At 42.9% G+C, this 25,939-nt stretch overlaps 1 long non-coding RNA gene across 1 annotated transcript; it reads left to right on the forward strand.

Annotated features, from left to right (window-relative positions):
* The first annotated feature begins 1,140 nt into the window (after window positions 1-1,140).
* LOC116634751 lies at window positions 1,141-7,343 on the forward strand. Its single transcript, XR_004300024.1, has 3 exons — window positions 1,141-1,952; window positions 2,335-2,440; window positions 7,306-7,343. It is a non-coding gene; the product is annotated as an uncharacterized LOC116634751 (long non-coding RNA).
* The last annotated feature ends 18,596 nt before the right edge of the window (window positions 7,344-25,939 follow it).

Consider the following 25,939-nt stretch of genomic DNA (forward strand, 5'->3'; position numbering starts at 1 on the left):
AGGCTAGGAGGCAATCAGAAGATGAGGGGCACCTGGGTGGCTCAGTCGGTTGAGCCCCCGACTCTTGGTTTCAGCTCAGGTCATGATCTCAGGATCCTGGGATCAAACCCCCCGAGTGGGGCTCTGTGCTCAGCATGGAGTCTGCTGTCCCTCTCTCTCCCCCTCTGCTGCTCTAGTTGTTCAGCAAATAAAAATGTTTCCCTTATTACACTAAAACTCTCTTCTTAGGTGTGTGGGTGGGACAGACAACACTTGATGAATGCTGTCAGCCTCTGTTTTACAGGTGTAGAAACTGGGATGACTAGAATACAGTCTTACACTCACACTTGACAGATTTTTGGAGCTATAAAAGTTATACTCACTATTGTCTCAATATTCCCATCCTTGAAATGGGGACGGTAATAGTTATAAGAATTACATTACTGTATTTTTAAAAAAGATTTTATTTATTTATTTTAGAGAGAGAGCGAGCAGGGGAAGGTGCAGAGGGGCAGGGAATGAGAATCTGAAGCAGACCCACCCTCAGCACGGAGCCCCACACAGGGCTCAATCCCACAACCCTGAGATCATGACCTGAGCTTGAAACCAAGAGTCAGGCTTGACTGAATGAACCACGCAGGTGCCCCAGTTACTGTATATTTTGATGTGACTTGAAGACTCTGCAAAAGCTAAGGTTATCACTCATTTGCATGTCTAAATGGGACTGTTCATCAATTTTCGCCCACCTGCCTTCGGTGTCCCCCAGACCTGCACCTGCCGCCTGTCCCCCCACCCCTGCACCTGCACAAAGGTCATGCCTGCTCACCTCCTCTGCAGAGACATGCACTCCAGGCCTTCCTACGGTCCGGGGCGCTTCCTCCAGACAAGGACAAAGCAGGGCATGAGGTCGGGACACCCTGGGTTTCGGACCCGGAGTACCCAGACCCTGAACATGAGCGAGGTTTGGAGAAGCCGCTATTCAAACCTTGGCTGTGGGGCTTCTCTGGCCAGTTGGAGGGTGTTGTCTTGTACCGTTCACCGGGCGGTGCTCCACGCCCTTCCTTGCGCTGTTGTCCGTCCCTGCCCACCCCCTGGCCCCTATGCAGGAGGCGAGTTTCTATAACTTACTAACATTTCTCTTTCCAGTTTAGCCTCCGAGTGGTAATCAAAGATTTTGCCTGAGGAGGGCGGCCAGCTCCCAGCCTGCCTCCAGCCAGGCTTTGCTGGCGTGGCTCTGTGGGAGATAGCCCCCCATCGATGGCTCCTCTGGGAAGGGGGCTGGTGGGTGCCTCTGTCCAGGATCAGCTCTGTTATGGTTCACTGTTCATCAGTCTCCAAACTGTGTCTTTTCGATTGTAATGCTAAGCATTTCTTTTCTTTCCTAAACAGTACTTTATGATCGATTCCTGGGTTTTGTTTTAAGCACTTTGAAGAAGCAGGATGGCCTCCTCCCAAAATTTGATCTGGATCTCAAGAGGGCTGATGCCACACTCACAGCAAGAGGGTATATGAGAAGTTGATCACACACGTATGGAGGCTTTTGGGGAGAGCAGGCAGGCTCTCCTTGCTGGCCTGAAATGTCAGGAGAGACATTTGACCTGTCCCCTACCCCCAAAGAGGGAGCACTTGGGCCTTCTCAGCTCTCTCAGGTGTGGATGGAGGGGGAGTGGGTGGGGGAGGCTTAAAAGCTGTCAGGGAAGATCAAAAAAGGGGACCATACTTTTTGTTATAAGTTTATTTTGGATTTAAGAACAACTGTTCAAAATACAGAGACATTTTGTCACATGAGACAGGATTTCCCTGTCCTTAACTGATAACCAGATTCAAGGGTTTGGAAGTCTGTGGGCAACAAAGCCAGCATCACAGCCCATCTCACTTCCTCAGACGCCCCATGTGAACTAAGCCACCAGCAGATGACCTCCTGACACTGTGAGCATGAAGCCTCAGGTCACGACTCTCTGGAAACATAAGAGGTGATTAAAATAGTCTTTATCATTTATTTCAAAATTGTTTCCTTGTTCAAAGTCTCAATGGCCCTATTAGCGAGGAAATTCAATTTCAAATGAGGATCCTTATGCTGCTTATTTCCAGATTTACATCTCCAGTGGGCACCTGTCACCTGAGATCCAGCAGGTGTATCTCCGTGTGTGTGTAGAAAGCATCCCAGAGGGAACGTGCTCCCAGTACAGCACCTGATTTACCCTCACAACTTGACCTTTCTCTTAACTTGCCCATCTTCCCAGTTGGACTATCCAAGATTCTAGAAGTCACTACTCTCACTCTCATAAGTCATATGGGTAGAGTTACAAAACAGAACCCAAATCTTACGTCTCTTTTCGCTCTGCTTCCCCCAAGCCATCTCCACAGGCTGTTTTCCTGCCTGCGCCCTGCAGGAACCCGAAGCAGCCCCCGTCTCGGTTCCTGTGCCCCTGCTGTGGGTTGAACTGTGTCCCCCCAAGAGGTATGTTGAAGTCCTGACCCCTGGGAATTTTGAATGTGACCTATTTATTTATTTATAGATTTATTTATTTATTTTAGAGAGACAGAGAGAGAGAGTGCACGTGCGAGTAAGCACATGGGGAGGGGTAAGGGGACAGGGAGAGAGAGTCTTAAGTAGTTTCCACTCTGAGCATGGAGCCTGACTCGGGGCTTGATCTCATGATCCTGAGATCGTGACCTGAGCTGAAACTAAGAGTCAGATGCTTAACTGACTGAGTCACCCAGGCGTCCCGAATGTGACCTATTTAGAAATAGGGTCTGCAGGTGCAATGAAGTCCATCCTTAGGGTGGGTCCTGATCCAGTCTGACTGGTGTCCTTATCAGAGAAGACACACACACACACACACACACACACACACACACAGGGAAGGAACCATGGGAAGATCGAAGCAGAGTTTGGAATGATGCAGCCACAAGCCCACGAACACCGGGGACACCAGAAGCGGAAGAGGCAATGAAAGATCTTCCCCTAATAGTATTGAATCACTGTATTGTGCACCTGAAACTAATATAACACTGGATGTTAAGTAACTGGAGTTAAAATAAAAACTAAAAAAAAAAAAAAAGAAACTACATTATCTCTTTACAAAAAGAAAGTAAGAAAACTTAGTTGAGTCTTTCAATATTGTATTGAATAGTAGGTAGCTGGAGTTCAGTTCTAGTAATTATCATCAACAGGGAGAGCCCATCATGTCATAATTTACATATATAGAAGCATCTTTCAACTGTAAAGTACTACCTAAAACATTGTTAACAATTAAATGTGCTGCATGGACAAATAAGGATAGTGTGTCATACACAAAGTTATAATCACAACCTTTTGAGCGGAGGTCTGCAGAAGAAAAAAATCTAATTAATAAATTGAGACCTTGCAATAGGAAAAAAAAAAAAAGAAGAAGAAGAAAGATCCTCTCCTAAAGGCTTCTGAGGGAGTGTGACCCTGTCAACACCATGATTTGGGGCTTCTGGCTTCCAGAGCTGTGAGATAATCAGCTTCTGCTGTTTGAAGCCCCCCACTTTGTGGTACTTTGCTCCTGCAGCTTTAGGAAGCTAATATAAGCCCTATAATCACCTTTTCACAAAGGGTCCAGTGGGATCTTTTGAAACTGAATTCAGATTGTGTCCTTCTAATGTATCAAAACCTCTACTGATTTTCCTCGGAACTTGGGATAAAATCCAAACTCTGCACGAAGTTCCAGGACGCCTGGCACATCTGGCCCCACTATCTCTGACCTCATCTCTTACCCCTTTCTCTGTTCCTTATCTTCAGCACAAGCAGCCTGTTTGCATGTGGGACCTCACTTGCTAACATGGGGTCTTTTTACTTGCTTGTCCTCTGTCCCCAAACGAATCAGCTGGAGTCACAAACCTTGCCCCACATATTAACCCTATTTGATTTCCTCCAGAGCGCTTATCCTCACATGACATTTCTGTACTAGTTCGTTGTTGGTCCCCGCCCCCTCTAGGGGGAGCTCGTGAGACCTCAGCCTCGTCTGTGCAGGGCTGTGTCCTCAGTGTCCAGAACAGGGCCCTCCACTGCAGAGCGGGGCTTCATGGATGTTTGGTGAATGAATGTATAGCACGTGAAAATGTTTAAAGAAGGGTTTTGCTTTTATTATGGACACCAGTAAATGAAAGAAACTTAATATTTACTGAATTTATTGACATTTTTTAAAGTATGCACGCATAAGTGCGATTCATACTTTTCCTCAACTAATCTCCCTTGGTTCTTAATCCAGAAAGAGTAGTCAAACCTCACTGGGGAGAGGCCCACAGACATCTCCCAACCCCTACTGTCTAGGCAAACACCTGCTTTGCCATGAAACAAGAGTATCTTAGTCTAAGGGAGGCTCATTGCACCCTTTCCAAGGGCCAGTACTTAACAAAGTTAAGTACTGCTTGATCAAACAATTGTGACCAAGTGTTAACACAGTACTTCTAGGTGAAGAGTAGGAAGGTAGTCAGTGCATCATTCTGTCATTTCACTCTAGGCTTGAACATTTTCAGAATGAAAAGTTGGAAAAAAATTAGCCAAAAAAATACTGTATGATTTCAAATTGCCTTCAGGAAAACTTTCTGCTGTAAGATTAAAGGACTAATGGCAGGTTTGTGTTAGACAATTGACTGTAGACTATTTGGTTAGTTCAGGAATACAATGCATTTGTGGGCCAATATGTATATATTATGTGTTTTTAAGGTCGGTCAGAGGTTTTTGCAACAAACCAGGGCAAAATTTGCAGGTCACAGTTGTGTCTTTTTCCTGCTGTGGAAAACTCAAGGTGTAGTTTTCATGGGTGAATGGTACTTGTTGTCTCAGAAGGGACCTCAGCCCTCAGAGCCTCTCAGGGAGGACTTGGCTTCTGTGGAGCTTCAGGTGTCTTTCTAGGTCCCCCTGAAACTGTGTCAGGTGACTCCAGACTCAGCTGAGAACCAGGAGTCTATCCCACTTTCCTGAAAAGTGATCCTTCTTTCCAAAATATAATAATGCCTTGAGGTCTCATAAATGGTTGTCCCTCTGTGTTAGAAAACTTTTGCCTCCAGAAAGCCAATGTTAAAGGGCAGGTGGGTTAGCTGGAATTCCAGAAACCCCTGGACACACGAACCGAAGAGGTGAGAGTGAGGTCATTGTTCCGCCCACTATTTCTCTGACCCTGGAAGCTACCAGTGAACTTGTTGCAACTTCAGCTCCTTTCAGAGGGTCACCCAGGTGCTTGGAATCTTCAAGGGTGACTTCTGTTTGTGCAAGAGGAAATGTCTCAGGCTTCACTGGTCAATGTGGTCGCTGCAGGCAAACCCATTGCCACTGATGGTGGGGATCCCTAGGATCCCTCTTCCCAGGACTTGGTGAGTCACTGCTGGACCACCCAGATCTTCTGGAAATGTTCCTTTCTAGCAGGTTCCTCATTCTCTCTGGGAAAGACTCTAGGCCGACTTGCTCCTGGTTTTGCAGACACATGTGGGCAGGTCTGACTCATGGTGAATGTAGCTTAAGCACAGGTGGGGACCCCTGCTCATAAAGGATTAGCAGGAGCTTTTCAGACTAGTTTAGAATGTGATTGTAATATAACTATGGGTGGGGAGTGGACAGAAAGTTCTACAAGATGGGGAGATTTCTAGGGAGGGCAGGCCCTTGTGGGATGCTGGCAGGGCTGGCTTCATTGACCAGAGATTCATGCAGTCACATGGGGCCCAGCCCTCGGAGATCCTTGCTCTGTGGCTGCCATCTTGAAATTCTTCATAATTTTATCTGCATTTATGTTTTGTAAGTGAAGTCCAGTGGGATGATGCAGCATGTGCAGGGGCCTCCCACTGCCTCCCTGGAACACATCTGCCTCCTGGAGCCTGGATCCTGCCCAGGTCTCTCTCCCTATCCCTGGCCCAAACCCATGCTACCCTCTATCCTGAGGCATTGGTTGGGGAGGTCCAGGTTCTCCTGCCACAGTCAGCCTCTCAGACTGGGCAGGGCAGTGGTCATCCTTCCCTGGGCTGGCCATGCCCAATTTGGGCAGAGCACTCGCCACTTGGTCCAGGTACCCAGTACATTCCTGCATAAAGGTTGCAATCCCTTGGGGTCACCCATTCCCTGAGGATTAGAACCATGAGCCCAAGGAAAGGGGAGGCTCATTTACGCTTTCCACTGGTGCTCTGATTTTCATTTGGCATTGGGTTCCGCAAATTCTATAGCTGGCCCTGCATGCTGGGAACCTAGCAGCTAAGCAGCAAGGAGAGAGATAGGGCAGCAGATCAACTCTTCCTATGTATTAATTCCATCACCATTTGGCCCTGGTCTCAGATGATGAAACTTACCTTTAAGAAACTTTGTTGACACTGTCCAGATTTCTTGATTTTATTCACATCATTTTGTCTGTCCTGGAATGTCTTCTACTAGGCTTTCTGATTTTCCAGCTTCTCCTTTTTTTTAGGGCTCATATTAAGACTCATCTGTCTCATAAGACTTTTGATCCCTCCCTCCAGGCAACATTGCTGACTTTCTGCACTGAACTCAAGGCTGCATCTTTCCCAGCTCTATTTGTGAATTAAATAGATTCCTTCTTTTTAATTTCAATTTTTATTTATTTTTTCTTTTTTGAACCTCTTTCTTTTATTTTTTTTATTTAATTATTTTTTAAAATGTAAATTCAATTAATCAACATATAATGAATTAGTTTCAGAGGTAGATTTTAGTGATTCATCAGTCGCATATAACCCCCAGTGTTCATTACATCAGGTGCCCTCCTTAATGCCCATCACCCAGTTACCCCATCCCCACACCCCCACCCCTCCAGCAACCCTCAGTTTGTTTCCTATGATTAAGAGTCTCCTATGGTTTGTCTCTCTCTCTGATTTCATCTTGTTTTATTTTTTCCCTCCCTTCCCTATGATCCTGTTTTGTTTCTTTTTTTTTTTTAAAGATTTTATTTATTTATTTGACAGAGAGAGACAGCGAGAGAGGGAACACAAGCAGGGGGAGTGGGAGAGGGAGAAGCAGGCTTCCCGCAGAGCAGGGAGCCCGATGCGGGGCTCGATCCCAGGACCCTGGGATCATGACCCGAGCCGAAGGCAGACGCTTAACGACTGAGCCACCCAGGCGCCCCGATCCTGTTTTGTTTCTTAAATTCCACATATGAGTGTGATCGTATGATAATTGTCTTTCTCTGATTGACTTATTTCGCTTAGCATAATACCCTCTAGTTCCATCCACATTGTTGAAAATGGCAAGATTTCATTTTTTTGATGGCTGAGTAGTATTCCATTGTATATATATATATATACACCATATTTTTTTATCCATTCATCTGTTGATAGACATCTTTGGTCTTTTCACAGGTTGGCTATTGTGGACATCGCTGCTATAAACATTGGGGCGCAGGTGCCCCTTTGCATCACTACATTTGTATCTTTGGGGTAAATACCCAGTAGTGCAATTGTTGGGTCGCAGGGTAGCTCTATTTTCAACTCCCCGAGGAACCTCCACACTGTTTTCCAGAGTGGCTGCTCCAGCGTGCATTCTCAATAACAGTGTAAGAGGTAAACAGATTTCTTATTGCACCTCCAGGGTTCATTGTTTGGCATCATTACTGAAATTTTCATGTGTTTATATTTTGTTTACATTACTGTGTTCTTGGCTCAGTCTCCTAGGTAGAGTAGATGCATGCAAAAATGTTTGTTGATTGAATGACATGTTGGGTGTATTGCAGCATTTTTAACAAATAAGGGCATTAAGGCCATAATTCCTTTGGAAGTGACTGATTGTTTGCAATCAAACTTTCAACTTGCTTGATCTTGGGAAGAAGTAACAACAAATTAGAAACTGACAACTGAAAAAGGAATATTTCAGCCAGAAGATATGGTTTCTACAGCAGTGGATTCATTTGATTTGAACCCTGTTTTTAGTAATCATGAGGTCATTAAAGCTCTGAGTGATTAAACATAATTCTCACTGTGATATGAGCATGTGTGTCCTTCCAGACCCACAGATTGTTTTGTACCCCTAATCATCAGGGCGAGTGGGATTCTGGGAATTCAGGCAATCCTGCTTCAGTCATTGCTTGGCATTTGAAAGCCCACCCAGCCTGGTGCCAATGTATTTGGGCGGTACTTCACCTTCCTCTCTGCTGAATTTTCCCCCTGACTTGGGTGACGTCCTGTGTCTTTGGAATTACGGCAACTTTCACTGCAGGATCCTCCACAGGAGGGCCCCCCAGTGCTGTGAAGCCCCCAGAATTTCATCAAAAGATGCTTCTTTTTGGTCTTCTTTTTTTTTTTTTTGCAAGTTTTTTATTTTATTTTATTTTATTTTATTATGTTATGTTAGTCACCATACAATACATCATTAGTTTTTGATGTAGTGATTCACGATCCATTGTTTTCGTATAACACCCAGTGCTCCATGCAGTATGGGCCCTCCCTAACACCCATCACCGGGCTAACCCATCCTCCCACCCCCTCCCCTCTAAAACCCTCAGTTTGTTTCTCAGAGTCCATAGTCTCTCATGGTTCATCTCTCCCTCCGATTTTCCCCCCTTCATTTTTCCCTTCCTTCTCCTAATGTCCTCCATGCTATTCCTTATGTTCCACAAATAAGTGAAACCATATGATAATTGACTTTCTCTGACTTATTTCACTTAGCATAATCTCCTCCAGTCCCATCCATGTTGTAAAAGTTGGGTATTCATTCTTTCTGATGGCTGAGTAATATTCCATTGTATATATGGACCACATCTTCTTTATCCATTCAGAGGGTTCCCCCTTCTCCACAACCTCTCCAACATTTGTTGTTTCTTGCCTTGTCAAGTTTTGCCATTCTAACTGGTGTAAGGTGGTATCTCAACGTGGTTTTGATTTGAATTTCCCTGATGACTAATGATGATTAACATTTTTTCATGTGTCTGTTAGCCATTTGTATGTCTTCTTTGGAGAAGTGTCTGTTCATGACATAACAGACACTTCTTTTTGGTCTTCTAATGATGAAGGTGAACACATGGGCCATTAGCTTCATTTTCTGAGGATTTTTGAGGTCATGCTTTAAAAATCATGAATGAAGTTAACATCTCCATTTTATGTGGTGCATGAGTCCCACACGTGGAGTTCTTGTTTTTTTGCTTGGGTGGAGGAGAGCTGCGGAGGTGCTTTCATCCCGGGAGCTCCTGAGGAGTTTAAAAACAGAGACTCTGGGTTGAATGAAAAGGTCTCTATTCTTTCTTAACATATTCACAGGATCTCATGCCAGAAAGCAAAACAAGATTGCTCCATTAGTCACCCAACAATGAAAGGAGAAAACCACCCACTTTTCCAAGCTTCCTTTCAAAGTAACCTCAAAGACCCTGATGGATTCATGGAATTAATTAGAAACAATAGTAATGACACACTGAGATGGGTAATATTGTCTCTAGATGACATTTCAGAATGCCCTGAGGATCCTCTACTCCCTCAGCCCCAACTTGCTGCCACCTTTGATACAGACCCTTGTCCCTCCTGACAGTGGCTCAGTTGTCCCTCCCCCCATGTTGCCACTGACAACCTGGGCCTTCTCGGATGTAATTTTCAGGCTTCAAGCCCTCCAGGGACATTTAAAAATAGCTGGTTAAAGGGTGCCTGGGTGGCGCAGTCGGTTAAGCCTCCAACTTTTGGTTTCAGCTCAGGTCATGAGCTCAGGGTCCCGGGATTGAGACCCGAGTTGGGCTCCACGCTTGGCAGGGAGTCTGCTTGAGATTCTCTCTCTCCCTCTCCGTCTGTCCCTCCCACCCCCTCTCTAAAATAAATAAATCTTAAAAAAAAAAAAGCTAGTCACATACTTGACCATAAAGGAAATCTCAACAAAACCAAAGGATTAGCATCATCAATAATAAAAAGTCTGACCAAAATACAACAAAATGTGAAAGCAACAACTCAAAAGATATCCAAAATGTGTTATATAAGTATTTAAAAAATTAAACAAATACTTCCAAATGATTCATAGGTCAAAGAAAATATCATAATGGGGAATTTAAATATTTTGAACTGAATAATAATAAAACCACTACCAAAAATTGTGGGATGTAGCTGAAGCAATATGTATACAGGGAAACTTTTGGCTTTAAATGTATTTATAAAAAAAGTTTCATGAATCAGTGAGCTGAGTTTCAACTTAAGAAGTAAGGAAAAGAGCAATAGAGTAAATCCCAAAAAGGATAAAGACAAATAAAAAGGACAAAGAGCAGGAATAATAAAATAGCATTTTAAAAACCCACAGGGGAGTAAAATGAAACTAAGCTTTCTCATCTGTAGAAAAGAAGTGCTAAAATCCACTTGAAAGTGAAGTTGTGAAGGTCACATGTCATACTTCGTACAAAAGCACTTTGTAAATGGCAGAGAACTATTCATATGCACTTCTGTCCTTGTTTCATTTTTCCAGCACATTCTTACTACTTACCTGCTCTGTGCCAGACACCTTGCCTGGCAGCAGGGGGCCCAATGCCTACTGGGAACTTACCCTCTATAAGGGTAGTGGAAATTATAATATCTATCCAATATGGCCCAAATCGGTGCGTGTGACAAAGGAGACACATAATAGAGCCTAGGAGGTTATATGTGTAATAGAGCCTAGGAGGTTATATGTAGGGGCAGAAATTTTCCTTTCTTCTCTTCTAGGTTCTTTGGTTGGTCTAATAATTAAATTGATACAAGACAGATTAACAGGAGAAAAATAAAAGTTTAGTGAACATGTATATGCAGGGGCCGAGGGCAGGCTGCCCCAAAAAGTGCCTCTCTTGGCGCATTGATTGTTATTATTTTTTTATTATTTTAAATAAAAGTTACTTAAGAAACAGCCAGTGGCAAGGACACTCAGACCGTCCTCTGTTGCCCTGAAATCAGGAAATAAATCTCCAATATGAAAAATACCCTCCCTGTACTAAGAAGTAAAAAGATATTCCTAACCCCAGAGATTTGGGACTTTAAAGCCAAGAAAGCTGTAGAAACAAATCTTATTTTCCTCTAATCTACTACCTCAGCCTAAATCTGCTTGGAATTCCCTACTAATTAAAGCTCCTAAATACCTCTTTTCTTTATTCTGTTAATTCTTCACAGATCTATTGTCTCTTTGTTTAAAATGTATAAAAACTGCCTGCCTTGGTCATTTCTTTAGGTCTCAATTTCATTGGGCCTTTGTGCGCACGTAATAAAATGTTGGGTTTTTTCTCCTGTTAGCACGTGTCATGTAAAATTTAACTTTAAGTCCAGTTGGAAGACTTTGAAGGGTAGAGGAAGACTTTTTTCCCCCTACATATACACGGGAAGACACCCAGAAAAACTCTGAGATGGCCAAAGCCATCACTTTGTTTTTATTTTTTTATTTTTTAGGATTATTTCTTTATTTATTTGAGAGCGAGCGAGCGAGTGAGAGAGAGAAAGCAGGGGCAAGGGGCAGAGGGAGAGGGAGAAGCAGACTCCCCGCTAAGCAGGGAACCTGACTCGGGGTTCGATCCCAGGACACTGGGATCATGACCTGAGCCAAAGGCAGATGCTTAACTGACTGAGCCACCCAGGTGCCCCAAAAACTATCACTTTAAATATTGTCTTTCCCTAAAGACAAAAGAAGATGTAAGATGTGGGGGGTGGGAGTGGTTAGGGGAGGTGACCAAGTGACCAAGAAAAGCACAGTAAACAGAGCAAGGTTGTTATGCAGATTTGAGTTGCTGTCTTCTCCACAGTTAAGAGTTTCTAGGGGCTTAGAGTCATCACCCTCTTCCCGGTACAGCAGAGAGATTCCCCTTACGCACATAAATGTCCTTATAAAAGGGTAATTTTGACTTGCTTTCTAGAGCTTCTCCTGTGTTTGCGGTTTCTTAAAAATAATCAGCCTAGAATAATCCTTATGCCAAAGAGACCTATTTTGGGGTGGCAAATTCAGATCCCCTACACCTACTCAAAGATGTTAGGAGGGTTCTGCTAGAAGATGAGGTTCAAGCAGAGGTCAGGAGGTGGGATGGAGGGAGAAGTGTGCCAGGTGAAGGGAAAAGCATGTGGGACAGAAAGGGCCAGTGTGGCTGGAGCCCAGTGGGCTGTGGAGGGGGATGGGGTCACAGGTAGGAAGGAGCCATGTGGGCCCTGGTAGGCCATGTTTGGAGTTTTGCTTTCTAAGAGCAATGGGAAATAGTGGCAGTATTTAATTTGGGGCACAGAATGGATGGGAAGAAGAGAGAAGCAACATAGGGGACCATTTGGAAGGCCTGCGTGGTCTAGGTGAAAGGTGAACTGATGGAGGCTGGGATGAAGATGGCAGAGGCAGAGATGGGGAGAAGAGGTGGGTTTGAGCAATATCTTGAAGATAAAATCTAGAGATGAGGGATATAGATCCAGATACCCTACTGGCCCCCATTGAAAGGGATGATCTAAGGGGTGCCTCCCTGGCATGCAGTCTTTGCATGTGGACCTACCAGTTTATCTACCAGACAGGGGCCCTGAAATCCTGTCTTTATGGCCCCAGGGTCAAAAGACAACAAGGCTGCTGACCTGTTGGTTATGACATAAGCCTATGCCATTGATCTACCTTCTCTGGTGAGGATTGTCCTGTTGCATTTTCTTGGAAAAGTTGGCTGCTTGAACAGCTGCTCTGGTGGATCTAATGTTCCTCCTTTTTATAGTGATGCAATATAGGCAGAGGACCACTGGACATTATTAAACTTTTAATAAGTCCCATAAACAATAACCTACTTGTTGAAAACATTTATTATTTAGGATTTTCAGTACATTAATTTTATAAATTCAAGACTTACCTTGAAGTTGACAACAATGAGGAAACTTATCTGAGTAATCATATGCTAATTTTGGAGGTCTGGGTAATTAATAACAGTTTGGGGAAGTGAATCTTTGTGGGCCACATGTACAATATCTTCATGAATAACGTTTTCTGGGAAGATGTGCCAGATGCTCACCAAACCTGAACCTTGGTATAGTTAGTCTACATTTCTTCCTGGGTGCACAGTCAGACTACAGTTCCCAGTCTCTCCTGCAGTTAGGTAAGGCCACATGACTGAGTTCTGGCTAATGGAATGTGGATGGAATTAATGTGGATAATTTCCAGGGCTGGCCTAGAAAAACCTCTCATGCAGGAGCCTGATTTTTCCTCCTTTCTGCTGAAGGGATGGTGAGTCCTCAAATGACCTTGGGAATCAGCTGTCAAAGACGGCTCAGACCCTAAATGTTTACACGAACCACACCCTACTTCCAGTTGGATTTTATATATGTGAGAAATAACCTTCTATAACATTAAGCCACTGGAAGTTGGGAGTTTGTTATATAGCAGTTCGCTGCAATACTCTGTTGTGCACTGAATAATGTCCCCCTCCACCCCCCAATTCATGTACTGAAGCCCTAACACCTGGTGGGAGATGTGTCCCATCTCAATTTGGAGATGAGGCTCTTTGGCAGTAATTAGGATTAGGTTTGAGGTCATGAGGTTGGGGCCCTCATGATGGCATTAGTGGTTTATAAGAAAAGGAAGAGAGAAAGATTTCTCTGTCTGCCATGTGAGCCCGTAGCGAGAAGGCAGCCGTCTGAAGGCCGGAAAGAGGGCTCTCACGGGAGCTGAATTGGCTGGCACCTTGATTTTGGATTCCCAGCCTCCAGAACTGTGAGAAATAAGTGTTTGTTCTTCAAGCTGCCCAGTCTGTTATTTTGTTAACGCAGCCCAAGCAGACACACTAATCTGACTAGCTAAGTGCGATTGAACCAGGTAGTCACATTCTGAGAATTCCTTCTAAAGACCTTTGTTTTCCAAGCATCTGTTTTAGTGTATCTGCTTATTCTCACTTCCCTGTTTCTTCCAGGTTTCACTGGCCCCATATTTCTCAACTGTGCCCAGCCAAACACCATCAGCAGTAGAGAGAGAACAATGTATATACTACCAGAATGCTCGGGGGCTTCCTGATGCTGCTTGGACTTGCATTTGAAGTCACGATATGTCTGAGGGTTCATGCTGGGACTCTGGGAAGACCCCCCAATAAACATAGCTCCCCCACCCTCTGCTCCCACTCCAGTCTCCCTGCCCTTATTCTGAGGCAAATGACTACTGGGCTTAATGGGGAGTGGGGTGCAAGGGGACTTCGGGCTCTGAGGAGCCCCAGGGGTAAGGTTGACATAAGTTCCATGTGCATGTGCCTGAGCTACCTGGTCTTGAAGAGGCCAAGAGGCAACTGAATGGGTGGGCTGGGTCTTTCCTGCCTTTGACCCTGACATGGACGCTTTGGCCTCAACAGAGACTGAGCACCTCTGCTTTAGTGACCTGGACCACACAGGTGAGAGGGCAGCTACCATCAGGGCATGTGAAAGCAGGAGCCAACGATGCAAAACGATATCCCCTCTCAGGTTCTTGCCTGGAGAGAGGAAGACACGGCAAAACAAACAGGGCTGCTGGAGGAGACACAAGACAATTTGAATTTAAAAAAATATTAGTGTATTGAAGGAGATTTAAATATAGCACAAAAAAACTTTCTGGAGCTAAAAATCATAACTTCCTAACCAAATACAATTCAAGAGATTAATTAAAGGAGAGGAAAATCACCAGGGGATCTGAATTAGCATCCTAGAAAATCAAAGGCAAGAAATATTTTGACATAGAGCAAAGATAAGAAGAGACGGAAAGCAAGTGGAAAAGGTAAGAAGCTTGGAAGGTAGATCCTAAAACCTTGAACTGTGAGTAGTGGGAGCAGAAAGAGGGAAAGGAGCAACAGAGGAGGGGCAACTATTATACTAATGATAACAGAAGACTTTCCTGAACTGAAGCAGACTTGAGCCTGTTTCTTTTTCTCTTCTTAAAAATTTTAATAGATTTTATTTTTTAGGGTAGTTTTAGGTTTACAGCAAAATTGAGCAGATGGCACAGAGAGTTCCCATAGACCCACTCCCCACCACCCCGGAGCCTCCCTGACCATCAACATCCCCAGCCAGAGTGTTCACTGGTTACAGTAAATGAATCCACACCGACCTTATTATTGTCCATAGTTCACATTGGGCTTTCCCTTGTGATGATGTACCTTCCACGGGTTTGGGCAAATGCACAATGTTGTGTATCCATCATTACAGTATCATATAGAGTAGCTTCACTGCCCTACAAATCCTGTGTTCCTTCTCTCCATCCTCTACCAACCCCTGGCAACCACTGACCTTTTTACTGCCTCCATAGTTTTGCCTTTTCCAAAATGTCATATAGTTGGAATCGTATAGTATACAGCTTTTCCAGATTGTTTTTTTTTTTCACTTGGTAGCATGCATTTAAGGTTCTTCTATGTTTTTTTCATGGCTTGATGTCTCATGTCTTTTCATCCCTGAATAGTATTCCATTGTCAGGACATATCATGTTTATATATCCATTCACCTATGGAATAATATCTAAGTTATTTCCAAGTTTTGACAATTATGAATAAACTCCCATAAATATCTGAGTGTGGGTTTTTTATGTGGAGATAAGTTTTCAATTCACTTGGGTAAATATTAAGGAGTGCAATTGCTGGATTGTATGATGAGAGTATGCTTAGTTTTGGAAGAAAGGGTCTTGCAGAGCGGCTGCGCCACGTTGCATGCCCTCCAGCAGTGAGTGAGAGTCCCTGCGGTTCCACATCCTCGCCAGAATTTGGTGTTGTCAGTGTTCCAGATTTTGGCCATGCTAGTAGGTGTGCAGTGGCATCTCATCATTGTTTTAAGTTGTATCTCCCTGATGACATGCGATGTGGAACATCTTTTCATATGCTTGTTTGTCATTTGTATGTCTTCTCTGGTGAGGTGTCTGTTCAGATCTTCGGCTCATTTTAAAATTGGGTTGTTTGTTTTCTTAGTGGTGAGTTTGAAACTTCTTTGCATAACACTGGGTGTTATATGCAACTGGTGAATCACTAAATCCTACCCCTGAAACTAATAATACACTATAAATTAACTAAATTGAATTTAATGAAAAAAATTATAAAAAAATTTTGATAACAGTCTTTTATCAGATATGTCTTTTGCAACTGTTTTCTCCCAGTCTGTGGCTTGTCTTCTCATTTTCTTGAAAGTCTGCCTTTTTAAAAGAGTTAGCCCAGATTGAGGCCAATTTGTTGAGAAAAAGCATGTGTCCAGGCATTTTCTAGTAACAATGTAGAACTTTAAGAATAGAGGGAAAAATATTTTTCTAAGTGCCTCTAGGCAGAAAGAATTAGGAAAGAGTCAGCCCTGCTGTGGACTCCACATGTGACCCAGCTGATCCTTCATCCTCCTTGATATTCTTCTCATGGTTCCGGCATGTCTGTCTCTCTTAGCATCCCTCCTTTATCATGACTTTTCCCCTAATGAATCTTTGTACTCTGGATATAAATATACACATCCAGACCTGACAGTTGTACTTCTAGGGACTGAAATCTATAGAAATAAAAACACTGGGAAAGAATAACACATGTGTAAGGATGTCTATAGTAATCAAAAAAAAAAAAGATAAACAAAGGTAATACTATCAGGGAAATAGTCAAACAGTTTATAGGATAGATTGAAGTATTACACAAGCATTAAAGAGGATGAAGGGAAATACACCAGTGGACTTGATAGTGATGGGTGAGAAAATAAAGAATCAGAAAACTGTGTGATATGTTCATAGTACATGTACATAAGACATGTTTATAAGTGTAAGTATATGGAACTCAAGAATGTGAGCTCAACTAACACAGGGACTTTATTGTTTACCACACAATCTATAATGCTTAGGAGACCAGTACAAATTTAGAGAAAAAATTAGAAAAGCAGATACCAGATTGAGAGATTACCAGTGTGTGTGGTTATATGGGTAAAAGGGGTCCAAGAAAAAATGGTTTATATATTACCATATTTATATATTTATGTAACAGACTGTATGTTTGAAGAAATTTTTTTAATTAAAAAAAAATTTAAGGTTTATTTATTTATCCTAGAGAGAGAGAGAGAGAGAACATGAGTGGGGAGGCAGAGGGAGAGGGAAAGAGAATCTCAAGCAGACCTCATGCTGAGTGCTTGGAACCCCACCTGGGGCTTGACGTGGGGCTCAACATGGGGCTCAATCTCAGGACCCTGAGATCATGACCTGAGCCGAAACCAAGAGTCAGATGCTCACCTGAGTGCGCCACCCAAGCACCCCTGTTTGAAGAAAAAAATTTTTTTAAGATTTTATTTATTTATTTTTGAGAGAGAGCACAAGCAGGGGTAGGGGCAGAGGAAGAAGCAGACTCCCCAATGAGCAGGGAGCCCAGTGAGAGGCTTGATCCCAGGACGCTGGGATCATGACCTGAGCCGAAGGCAGAGGCTTAACCGACTGAGCCACCCAGGTGCCCCTGAAGAAATTTTTAAAAGTAAAACTAACCAAAAAGGTTTGTGCAAACTTTACATTCTACTTCATTGTATATTTATGCTTATACATAATGTGTGTATTCATTTTAATTTAAAAATATTTTAAAAGAAAATGTTTTAAATTATTTACATGGAGCTCTCTCAAAAGATTTATTCTCAATTCAAACAGTAACTGTGGTATTAAAGAATGGTTAATTTTTAGGTGCGGTAATAGTATTGTGGTGATGGTAAACCAACTCTGGTCTTTGTGAAATACACACTGAAGTATTTATGGATGAACTGATAGGGTGTCTGGGACTGGCATGTGGAAGAAGTCTGGCCTGTGCTGACAGGTGTTGAAGCTGGGTGATGTGGACATGGAGGATTCATTATATTATTATAATTATCCTGTTGAAATTGTATACTATTATATTATTGAAATCTGCTGCATAAAATGTTAAAACTGAAAATGTACCATTTTCATGATCAACTCTTTTTATCTAACTCTCAAGCTTGTATTTCATAGCAGTAATCTATTCTGGAATGTTCCTTAAATCTTTACTGTTTGCTTTGTACTTGCTAATTCAGATGATTATTTGGAGTACTATTATTACTTCAGAATATAAATAAAATCTGCTCACTAGTCATATTTGAGAGTTACTCTTTATTATTAAGGCAAAAAGATCAAACTGAATTTTACCTTTTGTCAGATAATTTTTTCTTTTCCACTTGAAGAGAAATGACAATCCCACCCTGTATTTGAGAGTTCTGACCACCACCTGCCTGGCTCCAACTTCCATCTGTGTGGTACCACAAGTGTGAGAATCACTTTCTGTTATCTCTACAAATGTCTTAAAATGTAGGCATTTTCAAACCATTCTTTTGTGTTGTCTTACAAAGAAGATCCTTTCAACAACCAATCAATCAATCACCCAAAAGAGGCATCCACTGACTGACTGACTCAATCATTAGTGGCCCTACACTGTAGTCAAGGAGATGAGTCTAATAAATTATCATGCCTCATAAGATGGGGTAAGGGCTCAATGTAAGGAAAGACTATATGTGCTGAAGCTGATCCTCTAATAAATTCCCTTCCCTCTATCCTTTCATTCCCAAGGTCAAACAGTTTCCCACGACATTCTTTCGAACTTGATGCTTAGGATGGTCTGAGAGCAATATGTGGCTCAAAGCTAATACGTGGAAGATTTCCATTTCTGTGATACTGTGATTTATAAGGAATTTATGTATTTGGCCACTCTGATGACCAAAATATATTTCTCATATATATTTGGCCTTCATCCATGGTTCCTGGATCACAGTCCCTCAAACTTTTAGAATCTCCTGAGGCATGAGAGCAATGGGAACATCTTTTGTTGTATATTAAATATATATAATATTTCCTCTCTTGTCCTCAGTTCCTGAAAATGCTTCAGAGTCATGAAGGTGAAATAGGTGTCTTGTTATCCATAACAAGCCCCTTTCCATCACAACTGAGTTTATGTTCATGGAATGACCTGGAAAACACCAAGGATAGGGGCTGGTTGCCGAGGGGAACCAGAAGTGAATAGAGGGGTGGGGCTTTCACCGTCTGATTTCTGGAGAATCGATCACCAATGGCTAAGGATTTAATCCCTCATACCTAGGTAATGAAGCATAAAGACCGACAAGGAGGGAGTTTGGTGAGCTTCCAGACTGGGGAAACAAGACACTTCTACTTGCCAAGTTCTATAAGAACAGGGATCCTTTATTTGGGACCTCGTTCTGTGTATCTCTTCATCTGACTGTTGATTCGTATCCTTCAGTAGCATTCCTAATAAATGGGTAATCTAGTGAGTGAATGGGTTTTCTGAGTTTTGTGAGCCAGCAAGCAGATTAATCAAACCCAAGGAGGGGTTCATGGGAACCTCTGATTTATAGCCAGTTGGTCAGAAGCACACATAACAACCTGAGCTTGTGACTGGTGTCTGAAGGGGAGGGCAGTCTGGTAGGACTGAATCCTTTACCTGTGGCATCTGATGCTGTCTCCAGGTACATAGGGGTAGATAGTACCAAATGTGAGTTGAATCATGGGACACCCAGCTTGTGTCTTTGAGCATTGCTTGGTGGTGTGGGGAGAACCACATCCCACATGTTGGAACTGTGGGTGCAGAGCCCTTAATTTCCTCATGCCATCTCATTTCCCTTAGCCTTAAAACTGACCTGCTTCTACTGACTACGGGAAATCCCACTGAGCTTAAGTAGGAGACAGTGGAGTTTTATTAACATGAAAGTGGGACAATTCCTTGCTGTCTCCTGCCAAACAGCACATCTACTTCCAGGGGAGACTCTTACTCAAGGGAAATTACCTCAGAATAGCATGAGTATGCTGGGAGAGGTTCAGCCCTTTGTTTTTATTGAGAGAGTCATTAGGATAGGAAAATTGGGTAACAGTTAAATCAGAAATTCTTAAAGCATTTGAAACCCTCTTGGTTTGAGCAGCCTATGGCAGCTGAGTCATTGTTCTGAAGGTCTGGATCTCTGTGTTGTCTGTTGGTCTATTTGTTTTCAAAGCCTATATCTTGACTGATCATATCTGTCACTTGGTATATAATCTTTAAGGGTTTCCTAGTGAAGTGTATTTGTTAGGAGGTTGTTTTGCCGATAGACAGTGGAAAACCTGAACAAAATGGCTTACATATTAAGATTCATCCCCTTCCGTAACTCAGGTGCCCCTATTTATTTTATAATTGACTTTTGACTGACTACCTTCACTCATTTTGCCCACCTCCCAGCTCCCTGCCTCTGGCAACCACCAATCTGTTCTCTGTTTCTGTGGTTTGGTTTTTTTAGACTCCACATATAAGGGAGATCATACAGTATTTATCTTTCTGTGTCTGACTTATTTCATTTAGCATAATGCTGTCAAGGTCCATCCATATTGTCCAAAACAGCAGGCTTTCCTTTTTTGTGGTTGGTTAATATTCCATTGGATATATATATACCACATTTTCTTTATCCATGCATCTGATGTTGGACACTTGGTTTGCTTCCACCTCTTGGCTATTGTAAACAGTGCTGCAATGAACCTGATGTACATATATCTTCTTGAGTTAGTGTTTTTGTTTTCTTTGAGTAAATATCCAGAAGTAAAGTTGTTGGGTCATATGATAGTTCTATTTTTAATTTTTGGAGGAATCTTCCTACTGTTTTCCATAGTGGCTGCGCCAATCACGTTCCCATCAACAGTGTGCAAGGGCTCCGTTTTCTCTTCATCCTCTCTGAAACTTAACTCTTGTCTTTTTGATTCTAGCCATTCTAACAGGTATGAGGTCATGTCCCATTGCGGTGCTGATGTGTATTTCCCTGGTGAGTAGTGATGTTGAGCACAATCAGGATTTCATGCCTTTTCCTCTGAATCTACTCTCATCAAGGTCCCAGAAGTGTCGATGCATCCAGTGGATAATTTTCTTTTCTTGACTCCTCAGCAGCATTTGGTGTAGTTGATCACTCCTTTTGCCTTGAAACACTTTTTACTTGGCTTTTGTTCCCTTCCTACTGCATTGATATTCTTCTTAGTCTCTTTTTGGGGTTCATCTGATTTTCTGGACTTCAAACATTGACATAACCTGGGTTAGTCCTGAGAGCTTTCTTCTACCCATGTTCTCTCTCGGTGGTCTCATCCTATCTCATGGCTTTAAATGTCACTTATGTGCTAATGACTCCCAAGTTTAGACCTCCAACTTGGGACTCTCCACCAAACTCTAGACTCACAAATCCACAAATCCTGCTTGAGTATGGAATGTCTAATTGGCATCTTAAACTTAAAGCATCAAAACCAAGTCCTGATTTCTTCTCTGCCCCAAACCTGCTCTTCCTCCAGTTGTCCCATCTCGGGGAATGGCAATTCCATTCTTTCACTTCTTCTACCCCCAAACCATGGAGTTCTTCTCGACTCTTTCTCCAACATCTCCCTAAGCACCAGCAAATCTTCAGATTGTATCCAGATCTTGACAGCTTCTGACCGGCCCAATGCAAGCCACTGCCTATTTTCACCTGGGATGTGGCTGTGGCCTCCTGACTAGTTTCTGTGATTCTACTCTCGCTCCTCTTTAGCAATGAGATTGTTAAAATGTAATGGCAGTGCATGCCATTTTCCCTCTCAAAGCTGTCCAGTGGCTTCTGGTCTTGCTCAGATCCATAGCCAGAGTCTTTACAGCAGACTGTGAGGGTCTACCTCATTCCCACCTGCCTCTGACCACAGCCCTTACTGCTTTCCCTTCATTTTCTTCTCTTAGCCTGTATCCACCTCCTTGCTATTGCCCAGTCACCCCACCCCTGCCCTGAGATCTTGGCACTTGCTTTTCCCTTGGCTTTGGATGCTTATCCCAGATATTCATGTGGCTCACTCCTCACTTCCCTCTTGTGTCTGCTCAGATTGTGTGTTGACCACCCTCCTCACTCATCACTCTCCATCCGTGTGCTTTGTTTACTTTTCTTTATTGTCCTTATGTGGATAATTTAATAGGATTTCATTTGTAATTTAAAAAATTGATTGCATGTTAAAAGGATAATATTTTGAATATATTAGGTTAAGTAAAACAGATTATAACAATATTTTCACTTATCTTTTTTCAGTGTGCCTACTAGAAAATTTAAAATTGTGTAGGTAGCTTGCATTTGTGGCTCACATTCAATTTCTCTTGCACAGTGCTGGCTTAGACCAATAATGCTTTACTTTGGCTCATGGTGGGGAAGGGTGCTCACCCATATAGAATTGGGGTTCTGTAAGTATTGAAGAAGTGGGGAATGGCAGTTAGAAGACAATCAACAGTGTTCACTACATGGAAGCAGGTGTTTGGAACGTGGGGTTTGGAGCTAGACAGGCCTTTGCATTCTAGTCCCACTAATCAGTGGGTGACATCTCTGAGCCTCAGTTTCTCATCAGTGAAATGGGGATAACAGTATTTAGCATGTAAGGTCACTGTGAGAATTAATGGGATGATATTTATACAATTCTTAACACAGGACCTGAGACATCATGGGCACAAATCAATGGTAGTTACCATTCTCAGTTCTCAAGCCTTGGCTGGCCCCACCGCTGGGCAGACTGTCCTTGGCTGGCATTCCCAGGTGCTGTTGGCAATGTTCTAAAGTTCCAGTTTTCTAAAATGTAGTGTTGGAAGCATATCATCACCATGGAAACTTGTTTCTGGCTTATTGAAACATTAGCTGGGCATATGCGAGGTATGTTATTCCCAGGATTCAGAATTTACCAAAATCACAGGTGCATGGGGGTGATGTCATTTTAGCAAAAGGATCCTCTGAACCACAAAAGGATATCCTAGTGTGTTTGGAGGGTTCATTCAATGGATACTTTTGCCTGATGCTAAATGCCAGTCTCTGAGCCTGTCAGCTATCAATCCCACTCCCACCTACCCTCCAGGGATTTCGGAGCCTGTCCAGTTTCTCAGGTTTAAGGACCCTTAGGACCAAAGCTCCTCGTCAAAGCTCTGTGAACTGTTGTGGGAGGTGAAGCGTGTCTCTGAACCTTGCCAACTCACACTGAAGCTGATGGTTTACTTCCATGGAAGGAAGCTTTCTGTACATTAGTGAGATGGGCCCGACGTGGGGCTCTGCCAGGCTGTCTACATGGGCCACACCCACAACAGATAGGATTCTGCTGGTGCCAATAAACATACTTTTTGGAGAACAAATGCTGGGTCAATACTTGCTTTTGCTGTACTTACTGGCCCAGTAGGGGCTGGTGGGGAGATCACATAGAGATGATTGCCAGGTTGAAAGGAGAGGACTGTTGCTCTGAAATAGTCGTGGTAATCAATACTAAAATGGGACCCGAATCGTGGATTATCACAGAGATTCTCAGAAACACACCTATTGTATAAAGTAGTGATTTCCAACATTTTGAGAAATGGAAGTTGTCACTTGTGTCATTTGCCATTATCATTCTCCACCTTTCATTCATTGAAATATGCCTTTCAGTTCAGTTTGGGGATTATAAATATTATAACTAATATTTTGAAAAAGTGATTGAAACTTAATGCTGGTTTTCAGTTTTAAAATCAACATGTTTTTTCAGAATTTTGTGACTCCGCTTGTTCTTCCAACTGACTCTCCCTCCCTTGAAGATAATTTGAAATTCCTTAAGGTATAAAATAAGATCCAACTCTCTTCCTTGTGTTCTTTCTGCTATTGGATATGTTTCATAGTGACTTTGTCCTGACATCTCAAGCACTGGTATATTGTTGAATAAATGAGAACGGGAATAAAAGCGAGACTCCTAGCTCTGGACCCTTCCTTGGGAAGATTAGTTGTCTTCTGCTTTTGGTACTTGCTCAAACGGATGTATGATTATTCTTAAATTATTGCTTGGCAATTGTTATTTAATTTCTCATTTGTATATCTCACCCCTCAATTAAATAGTATGTTCCTGGAGGGCAGGGATATTAGCTTCTTTGGGTTCCAAGTGATGGTAATTCAAGTCCATATAGCTTAAGTAAGAGCTGGGATTTACTGACTACTGTACCTGGGAAAGACAGGGCTGCCCCAAAGGAATCAAATGATGTTGTCAGGGCTTGTTCTCACTCTCCATCTCTCATCTCATCTTCTCTCTTTGTGTTGGTTTTATTCTCTGTTATTACAAGGCTTTTCCTCTATGTGGTAGGTGATGGGGGTGGGCAGAGGATATGAACAGGGAGCAGGGGACCTGGTAGCAGACAGCCACAGACTTTTATCATCCCAGCCCTTGTATGCTGAATTTGGCTGGCCTTTGTCCATGGTTCCTGAAAGAAAGCCTCTAACCTCTTGGAATTTCCCAAGTGATAGGCGTGTCTTTGTAATTCAATGTGGGTTGCTTGGACCACACCTGAGTTTATACTAGTGAGGTGACTCATGGTCAGCCCCTAGATCGTTTCAGGACAGGCACTGGCCATGCCAGCAAGGCTAACCATGGGGTTAGAGGGTTGGCTGTGAGCCAGGTGGTAGCAGCCCAACTTCCTGTGGAGGGAAGGGGGATGGAGACAGTTTAATCACAAGGCCAATGACCCCATCAATCATACCTACAGAATAAAACGCCAGTAAAAACTCTGGTAATCATACATCAGAGTGCTTGGCGATTGACACATCCTGAGGACATGGGAGCTTTGCATTTGGAACCCTTCCAGATATTGTCCTGTATCTCTCTTTATTTGGCTGGTACTGATTGGTATCTTTGTGCTATAATAAAGCTGTATAGTGTTTTTCCAAGTTCTATGAGTCATTCATCAAACCTGAGGAGGTGGTGGGAATCCACAAATTTGTAGCAGTGGAGATCCCCAACTTGTAGCTGGCATTTGAGCTGAGGGTGATCCGTTATAAGACTGTGCGCTTAACCTGTGAACATTGACCTAACTCTGGGTAGTTAGAATTGCATTCTACCTTGCAAATACAATGTGCAACTAACTACCTCGGCAAAGGATGAGATATCTTTTCCTCTTAACATTGAAATGGAAAATTCCACATTAAGACTTTGATTGGATAGAATGGGTAATGCTGCCACCTTTGAAACTAGAGGTACATGGTGTGGGGAGGGGCAGCTCTGCAAAGGAGGGGGATGCCTGAGTGGAGGAAGCGGGGAACAGTGTTGGATGACAGAAGCTGTAGTCTCCCATGGTGCAAGTCCCCTATAATTTTATGATCTCTTTCAGCATGTTGCAAAGACAGTTAGTGCCCATCAAATATCAAATATTCATTTCCCCCCTTACATATGCCTGCTTTCCTTACACTTGGTTGGGTCCATATGACTAGTTCTGGCCAATGGATTATGAGCAGAACTGATGTGAGTCAATTTCAGGCTAATGTACTAAGAGCCCTGGATCCTTTCCCATCTCTCTTCTTTCCTTGCTGCTATGCCCTTGGGAGCCACATGTTCTGGATGGCATACCACAAGATGGAGAAGGCCACCTGTTCATGTTGGTCTTTATTGTGTTAAGCCAATGAGACTTGGGGGGCATAGTGGACAGATTAATTGCCCTCCCCCAAGATATTAGGTTTTAATCTCTGGAACCTGTAAATGGAAAAAGTGTCTTTGCAGGTGTGAATAAATTAAGAACCTTGAGATAAAGAGATTATCCTAGATTATCTGGATGAGTCCCAAACACCATCATAAGTGTCCTTATAGGTGAGAGGCAGAGGAAGTTTAGACATATACACAGAGGAGAAGATGATGTGACCCTGGGGGTAGAGATTGGGGTGATGTGGACACAAGCCAAGGAAATTTATTCTTTCACAGCTCTGAAAGCCCGAAGTCTGAAAGCAGTATCACCGGGCCAAAATCAAGATGTCTACAGGGCCACATTTTCTTTGAGCTCTGGGGGAAATTTTTCCTTGCCTCTTTTAGCTTCTGGGGGTTCCAAGCATTCCTTAACTTGTAGCAGCATGACTCCAAACTCCACGTCTGACTTCTCATGAGCTTTTTTTCTGTGTCTCCTCCCCCATGTCTATGTCTTCTTCTCTTCTCATAAGGACACATCATTGGCGTTAGAACCCATCCGGATAATCATGGATTATCTCTTCATCTTGAGATCCTGAATTTAATCACATCTGCAAGGACTCTTTTTTTCAAATAAGGTCACATACACAGGTTCTGGGTGGACATATCTTTTGGGGGCCATCATTCAAC

Source organism: Phoca vitulina, unplaced genomic scaffold (genome assembly GCF_004348235.1).
Source record: "Phoca vitulina isolate PV1807 unplaced genomic scaffold, GSC_HSeal_1.0 scaffold9, whole genome shotgun sequence".
Classification (NCBI taxonomy): domain Eukaryota; kingdom Metazoa; phylum Chordata; class Mammalia; order Carnivora; family Phocidae; genus Phoca; species Phoca vitulina.